At 40.6% G+C, this 8,844-nt stretch overlaps 1 pseudogene; it reads left to right on the top strand.

Annotated features, from left to right (window-relative positions):
- The first annotated feature begins 8,110 nt into the window (after window positions 1-8,110).
- Window positions 8,111-8,844, top strand: part of LOC102813402 — a 2,734-nt pseudogene continuing 2,000 nt past the window's right edge.

Below are 8,844 nucleotides of genomic sequence, written 5' to 3'. Positions count from 1 at the left end.
TCATAGCAACCCTGTTTCTGAGGAGCAGCTGGTGTGTTTGAACCACAGACCATGTGGTTCACAGTCTAGCACGTATCCTACAGTGCCATGCCAGGAATCTCAAAGTTAAACATAGAACTACTATTGTTGTTGTTGTTGTTAAGTGCCATAGAGTAGTTCTAACCCACAGCAATCCTGTATAGAGTTTCTGAGGAGCAGCTAGTGAGCTTGAACTGCTGACCTTGTGGTTCAAACCAACTTTGCAGTCCAGCATATTAACCCACAGTGCCACATCAGGACTCCTATATGACTAAACAATTTTATTCTTAAATTTATACCCAAGAGACTTGAAAGCAGCACTACACACATGTACACTAGTGGTCAATGTAGCACTATTCACAGTACATCAAAGGGGGAAACAAGCTAATTGTCCATCACAGGTGAATAGGTGTTTTTTTAATGTAGTAGATAAATACAGTGAATGTTGTTGTTAGGTGTCATTAGGTCACATGTACAACAGAATGAACCACATCCCAGTGCTGCATATTCCTCACAATGTTTGCTATATTTGAAACAATTGATGAAGCCACTGTGACAATCATCTCCTAGAGGGTCTTCCTCTTTTTTCCCTGACCCTCTACTTTGCCAAGCACTATATCCTTCTCCAGTGACTGATCCCTCCTGATAACAAGTCCAAGGTGTGTGAAATGAAGTCTTGCCATCTAAGGAACATTTTGGCCATATTTCTTATGGGACAAATTTGTTTGTTCTTTTGGCAGTCCATGATATGTTTAATACTCCTCTACTCCATAACGTATACATACAAGGCAATGGAAAATACTATAGCTTGAATCAGGTACATCTTAGTCTTCAAAGTGATATGCTTGCTTTTTAACACTTTACAGAGGTCTTTTGAAGATTTTCCCAATGTAATATGCTGTTTGATTTCTTAACTGCCACTTCCATGGGTGTTGACTCTGAATCCAAGTAAAATGAAATCTTTGAAAGCTTCAATATTTTCTCAGTTGAATATTATGTTGTTTATTGATCCCATTGTGAGGATTTTTGTTGTTGTTGTTTTCCTGTTGAGGTATAGTTCATACTGAAAGATGTCATTTTTTATCTTCATCAGTAAGTACATCAAGTCCTCTTCTTGGATTTCAGTAAGCAAGGTAGTATCATATGCGTATGACAGGTTGTTCCTGAATCTTCCTCTAATTTGGATGCCATGTTCTTCTTCATATAGGCCAGCTTGTTGGATTATTTGTTGAGCACACAGATTTAGCAAGTGTGGGGAAAGGAAACAACAGTGACACATAACTTTCCTAGTTTTAAACCATGAAGTAAACTTTGTTCTATTGGAAATGTACCAAGTTCCACATCAGGACAATTAAGTGTTCTCAAATTCTCATTCTGCACTTTTTAAAAAATCCATAATGTGTTATGATCCACATAATAAGATGCCTTTACATAGTCAATAAAAAAAAAAAAAAAAAACAGGTAAACATCTTTCTGGTATTCTCTGCTTTCAACAAAGATCCATATCAGCAATGTTCCTTGTCCTTGTTCTATGTCTTCTTCTAGAGATAGTTTGAATCTCTAACAGCTACTTGTTGATGTTAAATTTAAATACCAGCGGGGTCACCCACGGTGGACAGGTTTAACTGAGATTCCAGACAAAGACAGACTAGGAAGAAGGAGAGATGGACTGCTTTTGAATATTTAGTCACTGAAAACCTTATGAACAGCAGTGGAACACTGACAGAATTATTGAATGTTGCAATATGATGAAGAACACCAGAATATTGTCAATATAGTGCTAGAAGATGAGCCCCTCTAGTTGGAAGGTACTTAAAATGCAACTGGGGAAAAGCTGCCTCCTCAAAGTACAGTTGACCGTGATGACACAAATGAAATAAAGCCTTCGTGACCTTCCTTTACTGATGGGTCACAACACAAAGTGAAGAGAAACAGCTGTAAACATCCATTAATAATCAGCCCATGGAATATCGAACATGAATCGAGGAAAACTGGAAGTTGTCAAAAATGAAATGGAACACATAAACATCAATATCCTAGGCATTAGTGAGCTGAAATTGACTGGTAATGGCCATTTTGAACCTAACAATAACATGGTTTACTATGCCTGGAGTGACAAATTGAAGAAGAATGGCATTGCATTCATCATCAAAAAGAATGTATCCAGATCAGTTGTAAAGTACAACACTGTCTGTGATAGGATAATATCCATACGCCTACAAAGAAGACCAGTTAACACCACTAATTATTCAAATTAACGCACCAACCACTAACGTCAGTGAGGATGAAATTGAATTCTACCAGCTTATTCAGTCTGAAATTGATCAAACATGCAATCAAGATGTATTGATAATTACCATTGGAATGCAGAGGTTGGAAACAAAGAAGAAGGATCAGTAGTTGGAAAATATGGCCTTGGTGATAGAAACAATGCTGGAGATCGCATGATAGAAGTTTGCAAGACCAATGACTTCTTCATTGAAAAGACCTTTTTTAAACAACATAAAAGATGATTATACACGTGGACCTCACCAGATGGAATACACAGAAATCAAATTGACTTCATCGGTTGAAAGCAGAGAATACCAGAAAGATGTTCACCTGGGTTTTATTGACTATACAAAGACTTTAGCTTGTATGGATCATGACAAGCTATGGACAACATATTTAAGTATGAGTATTATGGAACATGCTCATGAGGAACCTGTACATGGACCAAGAAGCAGTTGTTCAAACAGAGCAAGGGAGCACCATATAGCTTAAAATTAGGAAAGGTGTGTGCTGGAATTATATTCTTTCACCACTTATTCAGTCTGTATGCTGAGCACATAACCAGAGAAGCTGGATTAAATGAAGAAAATGTGGCATCAGGATTGAAGGATGATTCATTGATGGGAAACTTTATTAATAACAAAAGCAGTGGAATAGCACATATTTTGTACGTTAGGTGCATTATTTGGAGTCCTAGTGTGGTGCTATGGGTTAATGTGCTGGACTCCAAAGTCAGTTTGAACTGCAAGGTCAGCGGTTCAAGCTCACCAACTGCTCCTCAGAAACCCTATATAGGGTAGCTATGGGTAGCAACCGACTTGACAGCATTTAACAACATAACAACAACAACAGGAGCTGAAGAGAGGAGTGAAGTATTGTTTAGGTAGCATTTTGTTTCTGTTTAGGGTGATGGAAATTTGGGTACAGACACTTGATGATTGCACAATATGATTAATATAACTGATGCTAACTAAATAACTCATATAAAAACATTTTAAATTGACAAATGTTGTACTATATATATTCTATAACATTTTTAAAAAAATATAATTCCATGCATTTTAATTATACCAAAAAGCAAATCTTATGTTACTTTAGTAGCTGGAATGATGGCAGTAAAGTATATACTTAGAGAGAATATTTTTATTATTAAAATGATGGCACTTCTGCCACATATTTTTCAGAATGTTGATTACAGTATTCTTTTATCAAGACTGATCAGCACAAAAAGACTGACAGTGACACAGATATTGACCACAAGCCTCTGGACACCCAGAGGACCATACACCCAAAACAGGGTTAATGAAAATGGAATGAGGATGTCTACACAATACACAACCACAAAAAACATACCAGCAGCAGGATGGTCTGGGTGGCCCTTTTGTTCTGGGGAAACTCTTGGAAACTGGCCCATTCAGAGAGGTGTATCTATATACTTCTTTCCCATACCTCTTGTCACCAATTTTCCAATCATGTTATTTCTAAGTCCCTGACCAGCCAACCAAACTATTGGTCACATGTATACCCATGAATCAGTATAGAGTTACATATCTGGCCGTTTGTCTTCTAAGCAAAATTAACAAGTAGGTGTACTGCTTCAGGTTCTGCCATTGAGAGAATTTCCCATCACCCCAGTCCTTCAGAAAGTGCTGTTGCTGTGCCCTTTCAAGTAGAGCATCCATTTCTTGCAGAACCATCTGTAAATCAAGCATGAATTTTCTCTTCCTCAGGCAACTTATCATAAGGAGCTCACCATGAGGCCATAGCTGTAGACTGGGAGAAGGTAGGTAATGGAACAGAAGCAGAGACCATAGTTATTTGGACCGCTTCTTCATGCAGCTTACTTGTGCTTTCAGATCCTGCTTGAGCCCAGTCTTGTATCTACCATTTCCATTTATTGATAGAGTGCTGCTGTGCATGTCCAACTTTGTGATTCTGTGGATCAGGCAGTTCAGGTAAAGATTTACACCCTCGGAAACCCTGTACAGGGTCGCTATGGGTCGGAACCGACTTGACGGCACTTAACAACAACAACACAACAGTGGCCCATGGTTAGGCCCAAGTAACAAGCCAAAAGCTCTCTCTCAAAAAGAAAGTAGTTATCTGCAGAGGATGGCAGAGCTATGCTCCAAAAATCTTAAGGTTGGCACTGTGATTCATGAATAAGGGCCTGCCAAAGACTCCAAACTGTATCTCTGTCTGCCACTGCCACTTCAAGAACCATTGGATCGGCTGGATCATATGAACCAAGTGGCAAAGAGGCTTGCTTGCACATCAGTTCTTCTTGCTCTGGGCTTCACTCAAAACTAGCAGTTTTTCAAGTACTTGGTAAATAGACTGGAGCAGCACACCCAAATGAAGAATGTTTTGCCTCCAAAACCCAAAAAGATTCACCAAACATTGTGCCACCTTTTTAGTTTTTTGGGGGGAGGGGACCTGAAGCAATAACTTATCCTTTACTTTAGTAGGAGTATTTGGACATGCCCCACATCACTGGACCTCTGAAAACTTCACTGATTAAGAAGGCACCTGAAATTCGTCAGGTTAATTTCCCATGTTCTTGCACACAGATGTTAAACCAATAAGCCTAGAGTCATTGGTACTTCTTATTAGGTCCAATCAAGATATCATCAATGTAATGGACCAATGTAATGTCTTACAGAATGGAAAGGTGATCAAGTTTCCTGCAGACTAAACTATGACATAGTGCTAGAGAGTTAATATACCTCTGAGGTAAGATTGTTAAGGTCCATTGTTGGACTTACCAGCTGAAGACAGACTGCTTCTGGTGATGCTTTGAAACTGGAATTAAGAAAAAGACATTGGCCAGATCAATAGCTGCATACCAGGTACAAAGAAAGGTATTAATTTTCTCAAGCAATGAAGCCACATCTGGAACAGCAGCTGCAACTGGAGTCACCACCTGGTCAAATTTATGATAACTATCAATATCCAGTATCTATTTGTTTTTGATACAGGTCAAATGTTATTGTTGTTATGTGCCGGGGAGTCAGTTCTGACCTCTCAAGCTGAAACATTGAATGAGGTGTCTTTGCTTAGTAAGCCATATCAATAGACTCATTTTTATGTTCCTTGCACTATTATCCCACACCCTTAATAAGTCATTCCCACACATATTCTCCCAGTTTGGGTTTGCACATACTAGAAAAATCAAGCAGTTCTTTGGGAACATAACATATCTCTTCCTATGTCACAATTTATACTTTACTTTTTGGAGCTTGCTGGGTCTTAAGTCTAGTTACAGGTCTAGATGCAACAATGGGTGGTGGTTGTTTCTTGGGAGTATTCAGCCATGTCTTGTAAGACATCTACTTCAGGCTATGTGCCATACACTTCCTTGGGTAGTGCCCCGGGTAACATCTCAGACAAAGATTCATCAGACACACCGGGGTTAATCTCATCACCAGAGACTGAGTGGGTTGATTCTGTTGACAGAAGTGATTCAACAGAATTAAGTTAGGGACTTGTTGTCCTCAGATTCCTGATTGTCTGCCCATATGTCCCTTTCCCAAATTTTAGGATCCTATTTCTTCACAATCAGTATCCTCACTTTAACATTAGACACCGTTTAAGGTTGGGAAACCAGCTGGCGTTCTAATTCAGCTGCTCTTACAATAAGACTCTGGGTTTGGTTTTCAACAATATCAACTCTGCTACTACAAGAAGTAAGATTTTATTTCAGGGCACAAGTGGAAACTGAGGTCTTTTATGTGGCTTGAGCTGTGACTTAGAAGCCCTGAACGTATCTCTTCCTTTACCACTTTGGTCTATTGTCAGTCAGCAAGACCAAGCAACTAGCTTCTCTATACTTCTGATCCTAACAACATTGCAGAAAAGTATCAAATACATGATCACCCAGAGCTTTGCTTCTCTCCAATACATGGTCCATAGGTGGTGATATTTTGTGTATAAATATTACCATTTCATGCAATAGGTTAGCAGCACCTTGCCCTCTTTACTAATGTAGGTAGAGTTGTCAGTGCCTTTAAAATTAGTCAGACTTGAGAACCAATTTAGAAAACTCAACCTTTTGTTGTTGTTTTTTTTTTTGCTTTAAAACCACTCTCAGTACCACATGTCTTAGACTGAGTTCTGTAGAAAAGCAAAACCAGTGAAGCTTGTTGTTAAGTGTCATTGAGTCAGTTCTGACTCGTGGTAACCCAGTGTAGGGTTTCTGAGAGCAGCTGGTGGGTTTGAACTGCTGATATTGTGGTTCGCAGTCCATTGCTAATCCTATAGCACCACGCCAGCAGTCCAGTGGAGCTTATATATGTCTATTTAAAGAGAAGTTTATATCAAGGAAATTGAGCACACAGTTGTAGAGGTAGGCAAGTTCCAAGTTCATGGATCAGATGTCAGGCTGGAGACTTCTGACTTATGTAACTGCAGGGCTGATGACCCAAGATTGACAGGTCAGATGTCAGGCTGCTGATGACTCCCAGGATTAACAGGCAATAGAGCAGACCACTGGCTCAAGTCCAGGGAGACAGAAGCCAGATGACAAGCCAGATGCAGGATCCAAACCAGAAGAAAGCAGCAACCTTTGCCTGAAGGTCCAATAATTTGGAAGCAAGCTACACCCCTGAGGGGATTCCTTTCAATTGATTGGCTTCTCATGGCAGATCATCCCATCTTGCCCCAGTCGAGTTGATACAAAACCTTAATTATCACAAGGTGCTATGAAGGTGCTGAGACCGCCTCTGGTGTCTGTACAAGAGATTCATCATGTGTGTACTTGAGAGCACCGTATAAAGGATACATCATCATATACTGTCAGTGTGAAAAACAAGACCTTGATAACGTAGATTGGGGAAAGTGAGTAGTATTTACTTAGATTCAGAAGATGGGTCTAGGTCACAATGGAAGAAGTCACAGTGTACATCTGAAAGAAAAACTGACATGACAGGAGAATATGGAACTTGCAGGTTTAAGTTTAAACCTTGCCAACCAGAAGGTGCTGGGCTGGAGCATGCTCTGGAGGCAGGTGGTGCAGGTGGAGAGGCCCCTCATCACTCTGCTCATGTAGAAAAATGTCTTCCACTTGAAATCATGAGGAGGGGCTTGCTGGCAGATAGGGTAGAGGTGCAGTGAAGTTTCCGTTAGCAATACCACCAAATACCATATGAAGTGGGTTCAGGGAAGAGCTCCAAAACTCTGAACCACAGAGGTAGGAACATTTTAAAAGTTTGAAGGCTTATAGCTAGTGGAACTTGTAGCAGAAGTAAGAAATCCCATACTTTATAATCTGCTCAGGCTCAGCTGCCCAGAGTCAACAACTTGGGTGAGACCAAACAACAGGACCAGGTGGGGGAGCAAGCAGACCCACCAGGAATTAATGACCGTGGGAACCTCAGAGCAAAGGTGACAATATTATGTTTGGTTTGGTTTGGTTCTGATTTTTTTTTTTTTTTTGGTATCTGTTCATTGGCTGTCTGTGCACCTCCATTCTGGTGACTAGAGGGGGTGCCTGAGTGAGTGGACACCCCCCACACCCTCCATTGGAGGGTTCGTCTAGCATGCATGCACACAGATACTCTCAGCATAGAGGCACTTGCCTTTCTTGCTTGTTGAGTTAGTTCCTCTGAGTCAGTTCCAGCTCATAGTGGCCCAGCATGGGATTTCCAAGGCTGTGAATCTTGCAGGAGCAGGGGGCCTAATCTTTCTCATGTGGATCAGCTGGTGGTTTCAAGCTGCTGGCCTTGGGTTTGGCAGCCCGATTCATAACCACTATGCTACAAGCAAGCAGCTTAAAATGAACACAACCAGTCCTGAACTGTTTATTAATAGGGAAAAGGCCAGCATGGGGTATGGAGAGGGAGAGAGTTTAAAAACAAAACAGGTAAAAAATTAAATCCTGAGATACAGCATAACAACAAACAATGGCATCTTGGAATTTATCAGATGGCCTGGAAGGCAAGAAGTTGAAAGGAGATATTAAAATCATACTCATTGTTGTTGTTGTTGTTAGATGTCATCGAGTCGGTACCGACCCATAGCGACATTATGCACAGCAGAACAAAACACTGCCCAATCCTGGGCCAACCTTACTACTGTTGCCACACTTGAGTCCATCGATGCTGCCACTTGGCCAATCCATCTCATTGGGGGTCTTTCTCTTTATCTCTGACCCTTCATCTTACCAAACATGATATCCTTCTCCAGCGACTGGTCCCTCCTGACAATATGTCCTAAGTATGAAAGACGAAGTTTGGCCATCTTGGCCTCCAAGGAGCACTCTGGCTGCACTTCTTCCAAAATGGATCTATTGTTTCTTTTGGCAGCCCATGGTACCTTCAATATTCACCTCCAACACCATAACTCAAAAGCTTCAATTATTCTACGGTCTTTCTTATTCACTGTCCAGCTTTCGCATCCATATGAGGTTATTGAAAATACCATGGCTTGCTTGGGTCAGGCGCACCTTAGTCCTCAAGTTGACATCTTTGCTCTTCAACACTTTAAAAAGGTCTTGTGCAGCAGATTTGCCTAATGCAATACATTGTTTTAACAGAACATGGAAACACTGAATGGTTT

Source organism: Chrysochloris asiatica, unplaced genomic scaffold (genome assembly GCF_000296735.1).
Source record: "Chrysochloris asiatica unplaced genomic scaffold, ChrAsi1.0 scaffold00352, whole genome shotgun sequence".
Classification (NCBI taxonomy): Eukaryota; Metazoa; Chordata; class Mammalia; order Afrosoricida; family Chrysochloridae; genus Chrysochloris; species Chrysochloris asiatica.
This window is presented reverse-complemented; position numbering and strand designations above follow the sequence as displayed.